The following is a 7,701-nucleotide window of genomic DNA, read 5'->3' on the forward strand; positions in this document are numbered from 1 at the left end:
AAAAGAGTACTACCATTGCATTAGAAAAAGAGTGCAAGTACAATGCTTTATAGGAATTGAGTGGTGGTACTTTCTCCTACTGTGCATATGGGATTCTGGTCCTGAGCCCTCATTGCTTCTCTAGGTGTGATTGCAAATATCTCAACAACCCTCCTCAATCACAACCAAAAGTACAAAGTGTGTAGAGGCTTTAGTGAAAGCAACACCTGCAAAGTGTGGGCACACCATAAACATGGCAAAAACACCAGAGGCTATTGCAGAAAAGACTAAGTGTGGGTATCACAAACATGATGGACATCCAGAGGCTGTAGCGGGGACCTCACAAAGTGTACAGAGGCTATAGTACAAGGATAACTGAGGAGTTTACAAGTTTATGTTTGAGGCATTAGGGCTAGGAAATACAAAACTAAAAAAGTCTATCTGAATAGAAGGACTGATGAGGTTCCTTCTCCTAGTGGTCTTGTTCTTCTTCCTTTGCTCCATTTTCTTCTTCTTCTTTGACTGCAACTAGATAGTCCTTTTGTGACCTCTTTCTGGCATGGCAGAACTTCTCATTGGGTCTGGTCCTTTTGCAGAAGTCACAGAAGAGCTGATCCTCCTTGCTTTTGTACCTGTTGCCAACATATAATGCATGCTCATCTCTAGAGGTACTTGGTTCTTCCTTAGTTTTGAGCTTCTTTTCCTCCTCTAACAGTGATGCCTGGATATCAAAAAGTTCAGGATTTGGCATGTTGATTAAAGTTGCTGATACATTATTATATTCAGGAGGCAAACTCTTAAGTAGAACACCGATGCAAACATCTTCTTCCATTTTAATGTTGATTCCTGCAAGTTGGGTTATAAGTCCTTCCATGTAATTTAGATGTGTGGCAAGTGATGTGCTGGACTTCATTTCAAGCATGAAAAACTCAATTAGGAGACCATACTTTGATGACTTAGACTGTGCACAGAACAAGGTGTCAAGTCTCTTCCATGTATCCTGTGAGGTCTCACAGTTATCCACATGGTGGATATAGCTGTCGTCTAGCTCGAGTTTGATAATGGCCTGAGCCTTATCATCCTTCTTTTGCCAAGTGATAGCAAGATCCGCATCACGAGGCTTCTTTTCTTTTCCAGTGGTAATGGCCCAGAGGCCTTTCTTCATTAGGATCAATTTGATGCGGGTCTGCCAGGTATGAAACCCGACTCCTTTGAAATGGGCAGTTAGAGAATCTTCGCCCATGTTCAACTTGAGAGACCAGCAACAAATTAGCTTCAAATGACTGAGAATAACCAGGAATGGGTTGATCTTTGTATGTATTAAAAGACACAAGCAATTGCAGTGAAGTATCAAAAGATACTAGTTTGAAATTTGATGTTTGTTGCTTGAGTTTGACTTGATGATCTTCAAAAAATATTCATAGCTTTTTCTCCTTGCTGATTTGATGGTTGAATACTTTTTGAAAACTTCAGATTAGAGTGGCCTTGGCTTGGTTTAAGTGGCAAGAGAGAGAAAATGAAGAAAAAATGAGCTTAAAGGTAAGTGGCTATGGCTGTCCTGTCAAAACAGGGACCAGCAGAGCTGGTAAATGAGCTCCCACACGCTCCATAGGTTGAATCCGCTCTAATCCTTTGAGATGGAGGACCCTCACTAATGGGTCTAAGTCCCCCTAAGAGGGTTTGTACTCATTATACTCCAGTTGAGATATCTAAGCCTTCAAAGTGGTCGCTATCAAAACTGCGCCCAGATTTGGGAAAATGCAAATGCTGGGCATGGTGTGCATCAAACTCCTTGATTTGTGTGCCAAGAAGTTGTGCCTTTACCTGAAGAAAAACTCTTGAGAAGAAAGATTGAAGAGATATGGTCTGGTTGATGAGATATGGCTGCTCCAATAGAGGTAGGTAGGTGGTGTCCACAGACACAATTATGGCAGCAACTCTGAAAAGAGGCAATGTTGAAGCTATAGTTGGCCAATCTTAATGATTGAGGTGCCAAGAAGGAGCTTTGAAAGTAGAAAAACACTTCTCTAGAAGGAAGTTTGGAGAGATTTGGCTTGTGGAGAGAGATATAAAAGCTTCAAACTGATAGGGTGTTGTTGTCTATGGCTGCCATGGAAGCTTCATTGAAGGTAGGAATGCAAATGAAGTTGGAGATAGGGTCCAATACTCAAACTGAGTTGAGAAGAGATGGAAAGGAGCTGAGAGGAGTGAAAGGAGAGTTGGGCCATGCTCAACTGAGATCTAAAACCATGTGAAATACACGAGATCTAGAGCATGGCAGATGCGGAAGCTATGGAGGTTGAAAGAGGAAAAAGAAACTCATGAAGACATTGACCATGACTACGAAAAATTGTTACACAATTGAATTAGGTTCCAAGATTGAGACTTGGACTCATAAACACAATCTTGTGTATTGACAGTGACATGAAACTTTACTGGAAAGAAAAGAGTACTATCATTGCATTAGAAAAAGAGTGCAAGTACAATGCTTTATAGGAATTGAGTGGCGGTACTTTCTCCTACTATGCATATGGGATTCTGGTCTTGAGCCCTCACTGCTTCTCACAAAGGGACTAAAGTAGGTGTTATTGCAAATATCTCAACATCATCATCATGTGTGGACATAGCACATCTCTCGTGAATGCATGACCATATCACAAGTATGATTGCTACTACTACTGCTGACCCGCATGTTGTCCCAAAAAGTAGTGAAACAAGAACTCCAAGGATATAATTCCTTTTGCAACTTGAGGCATTAACATAATGAACATGCTATTTCTCCATGTCTCATGGGATACATCAACCCTATCAATCCATCATTCGCCATTGATCCCTCTTACCCTAGGAGTACCTCTAACCCTTAACACTCAGAATGCTAGGTCTATGGTGAACAATGCAAGCATTGGTGCTGCAATGCATGCAGCTGGGGAATAGGACAACAAAAGCCCTGCCTAAGCATCAATAGAGTTCCTTTCTTCCAACTTGGACTCCTCTTAATCTGAGCATCCCTGGCCAATGGTACACTAACCTAGAGCTATTATGAATATTGAAAAGGGCATGCCTCAGCTAGCTCCAAATTTGGCTACAAAAGATTTCCTTTGGCCATCTGAACTACTAGATCTCTTAGGATTCAGATGTTGTGATCAGCTTTTAACAAGGTTGTGCTTCTTAACTCCATCGCTTGTGATCCTTGATGACTAGCTCAATTTTGCAATAGCAAAGATCACCACTAATATGGCATGTTGGTGATCATATCTTGTGTAGATCTCTATATGGATGAAGTGAGCAAACCATTCCACCCCTTAAGGATGAAAAATGAGGGGATGAAGTCTTGTCTCTTTGCCAAGCAAGAAAAAGCTAATAACACTACCACAAAGAGGCATTGACACTTTTGCCTCTGAGAAGATGTAGCCTCAATGTCTCTATGTAACTCAGAAAAACGAACAGGAGCTCACCCAGACCTTCCGGTCATCAATGAGGTCTCTAATCCTTCATGATTTGAAAAGTTTTGAGCATGTGTAGCTGCAAGGTGTGCATATGCAACATGCACCACAATGGAAACAACAGTTGTACTTCTCACTTATGTATAGCACAAGCTATGTGTCAACTATTACAGTTCGTCCACCGTAAAGTTGTTTTCATCCACCAACACATGACAATGTGTAGGGCATGTTGTTCCAATGATGCCCAATGAGCACTAAGGTAGAAGTCATAATCTCTTGAGTGGGACACTCCCACATCAACAATTGTTCTTGGAGGAATGTTTCATGTGCCGTTTGCTGGGAAAAAATGTGTATGATGTCTCTTTGTGCAATAACTTACCAAAATTGCAGCAAATGTTATGCCTTGTTGATTGTAGACAAGAGTGTTACGTCCAAAATAGATTCAAGGCTTTGGAAAGATTCTGAAGTTTAAGAGGGTTGTTGGATGTATGCTATAGTTAAAGCTAGTTGCGGCTGCTACAAAGAAACATGTTCCTTTTGTGTTGATGGAAAACTTTGACTTGGTGACCCCATGTCTTTTGCCTCCTTGGAAAGACCACATTTCAAGAGAGTAGGGGGAAAACAGGATGTGCGACAGGTGTGAAGACAAGGTTGTTGCATCTATTTATGCTTTTAATGTCCTGAGCCTTATATTATTGATAGCATCATTGATATCGGGTCATTCATCACATCATAAAGATGCCCTTATCAAATCCCTTCCTTCAAGATCATCCTGGACACTAAGCTCATTGTGGTCTACGGGCATGGGACCATATTCATAAATTTCAGATACTGTATGTTCCAGTGTCTTTACTTGGTCAATGAACTCAACCAGTAATGAAGCCTTACCACTCTTTGTGGTGCTCGGAAGCAGTGTGTGCAATGCGGAGAGATGCAAATTGATTCGTTCAGAATGGCACCTCTCTGCCTCAAAGGGGGATTGTGGCCCTTGTGAAGAAGCCAATAATTCTGTAACTAAGAAGGTCCATGGTGATGATGAAGGAGAGGATGGTCCCAACCTTGGAAACAAAAGTGGATGGTCCCAAATCCTCCAATTTAGAATCTCCTCACTACTAGTACCATTACAAGATTGCATTAAAACTCCTGAACTAGATGCTCCCTCATCATGCTCAAAAGTGACAGTTCTAGGGAAAGAAGTAAAATGACCTGCTACAAACAACGTAGCTTGCACTAATCCTTACCCTTGTTTTTGTGGACCACACCATAGTGATTGGGTACTCTAGATATTTAGGATGAAGTGAGAAAAACCATGGCAACACCCATTTCCAAGGGAGGAGAAAGGTCTAAGAGATATTGACTTGGTACTCCATGGAAACTCCAAAAGGAAGCTTGCAGGGAAGAAAGAAAAGACTCTTCTCAAAAGTATTTGGGACTAAAGCCCTCACTAACTCCTATGAGTCCTTTCTTGATACATTTACCTCTCATTTTTTACTAGGGATTGAAAATGAATTGCCATTTTTATCCCCTTGCCTCCAATTTGTCCAAGCCTGCTGCCATAGCTTGTGTGGTCTTCAAGAAAGCTACCATCCCCCTATGGTACTCCATCACTACTCCTTACAACTCATGTCTCCCTGCTATACCCATCTGAAAACTAGGGGTTTTTTTTGTAAATGTAACTAGATGTGAGGAAAGAGAAGGAAAAAATGACCAAATACCTACGCTCTGATACCAATTGTAATGAAGGAGACCTAGGAGAGAGTGTGGAAATGTGTGGGATCTAGGACATGGCAAGGAGCTATGGAAGGTGGAAGATGAAGACCAAACTCATGATGACATAGACAAGTAGAGACAAATTGTTACACAAGTGAATTAGGTTCCAAGATAGCAGCTTGGACTCATAACACAATCTTGTGTATGACTAACAAAGACAAGACACTTAACTGAAAGTACAAAGCATTATGACATTGTATTCATTCCATATATAAAAAGTGATAGTCAAGTACAATGCTTTATAGTTGCTGGATGTGTAGCATTTTTCCATTTCTATGCATATGGGATTCAATTTTCCTGCATGTCCTAATCCCATAACTGCCTCATACAAAGAGTCTACAATAGGTGTGATTGCAAATATCTCAGCACCCCTCCTCAATCACAACCAGAAAGTACAAAGTGTGTAGAGGCTTTAGTGAGAGCAACACCTGCAAAGTGTGGGTACACCATAAACATGGCAAATCACCAGAGGCTATCATAAAAAAGGCTAAGTGTGGGTACCACAAACATGATGGACATCCAAAGGCTATAATAGGGGCCTCACAAAGTGTATAGAGGCTGTAGTACATGGCTACATAAGGAGTTTACAAGCTTATGATAAAGACATTTTGGGCTAGGCAATACAAGGCTGAAAAAATTTTATTAAAAAATTGGGTCAAGGACTATGAGGCCCTTGCAGTTTTTAGAATTTCTTTTGACATAGATATTCTATTCATTGTAGATGTCAATGTAGTCTAGCTTGCTCTTTTTGACCATGTACTTGTTCTTCACTTTGCTTGCCACTTCAGAGTCTTCATGATTTTTCTGCTTCTTCTTCTTATTCTTTTTTATCTTTTGGTCCTCTTCTTCTAGGTCCTCCTGATCTTCTTCTTCATTGACTTTGCTTGCTACAGTTGCATCAATCTTCATGTTTATGTCCCCCTCAAGCAAAGGTATCATCTTTGAGGTAGTGGAAATGACTTCAAAATCTTCTAATAGATTCATTGATAGCTCTTTATAACAAGGAAATCCATCCATCCATGCATGTAGTACAAACAAGTCTTCCATATAGTGTTGATAAGTAATATGAGTCATGCTACTCTTTATGAAGTGTATCCACATAGAAATCTTCTCGCTTGTCATTGACATGACCAGAATTCAGTTCCCACAAACGGATAATAACCAACAATGAGTTGATCTTTGTATGTGTCAAAAGACACAAGCAATGGCAGTGTAGTATCAAAAGATACTAGTTTGAAGTTTGATGTTTGTTGCTTGAGTTTGACTTGATGATCTTCAAAAATCTTCATAACTTCCCTTTCTTGTTGATTTGAGTGAGGAATCTTGTTGAGTTTTTAGTGTGATAATAGATCACAGTGATAATAAGTTTGTTAGATTGAGAGGAATAAAGAAATGATAACAATTATGAGCTTTTGGTGCTTGTGGCTATGGAGGACTAGGTCTTTTGACAATTAGGCAATTGATTTTTTGTTTATAGCAGCGTGTACAAGCAATCATTGTGGAAGATATCTAGTGGGTAGAAGGCTTATGAGGTAGGCTTCAAAAGCCCTAAGGTCGTAGAGAGTACCACATCGCGTAGAGAGAGATCTAGCTATAGAAACATAATAGGCGCAAAAACAAGCAGCAACGTCCAATTTCTGAAATGCTGAGTCATAGAGTGCATAATGTCGAGGCTACTCGTGCTAGCATGAAGCGCCATAGGACGAAGAGGTCCATAGAAGAGAATACTCAAAGATGTGGCTTGGTTTGGAAGATCTAGCTACTCAAAGTACTGCAGGTCCAGTTTGGCTATGGTGGCTACACAGAGTAGAGTCTAAGAAAAGGACAATGATGAGCAGTAAATAGGGAAATGCCATGATCTTATGTGATAAAAAGAAGCCTTGAAAGTCAAGGAATAAATATCCATAAGAGAGCTTGGAGAGATATGCCCTCTACAAAAAATTATGGAAGCTCAAAGGCAAGGATGTGCAGGCTGGCTATGGCTGCCAAGGTGGAGTAAGTGGAGATGTATTGAGATATGAGCTCATTAGTTGTGGACTTGAGCTGACCTGAGGTTAATAGGGATTGAAAGAGCAGAGAAGAGAGTCATGCAATGCCCAACTGGGCTCTGATACCATGTGAAAATGTGTGGGGATCTAGGACATGGCAAGGAGCTATGGTAGGTTGAAGATGAAGACCAAACTCATGATGACATAGACAAGTAGAGACAAATTGTTACACAAGTGAATTAGGTTCCAAGATGGCAGCTTGGACTCATAAACACAATCTTTTGTAGGACTGACAAAGCCAAGACAATTAACTGAAAGTACAAAGCATCATGACATTGTATTCATTCCATATATAAAAAGTGGTAGTCAAGTACAATGCTTTATAGTTGTTGGATGTGTAGCAGTTTTCCCTTTCTATGCATATGGGATTTAGTTTTCTTTCATGTCCTAAGCCCAGAACTGCCTCATACAAAGAGGCTACAATAGGTGTGATTGCAAATATCTCAACAAATAGAAGGAAG

This window comes from Lygodium microphyllum, chromosome 18 (genome assembly GCF_053477565.2).
Source record: "Lygodium microphyllum isolate KBCC chromosome 18, Lygodium_microphyllum_v1.1.10, whole genome shotgun sequence".
In the NCBI taxonomy this organism is placed as follows: Eukaryota; Viridiplantae; Streptophyta; class Polypodiopsida; order Schizaeales; family Lygodiaceae; genus Lygodium; species Lygodium microphyllum.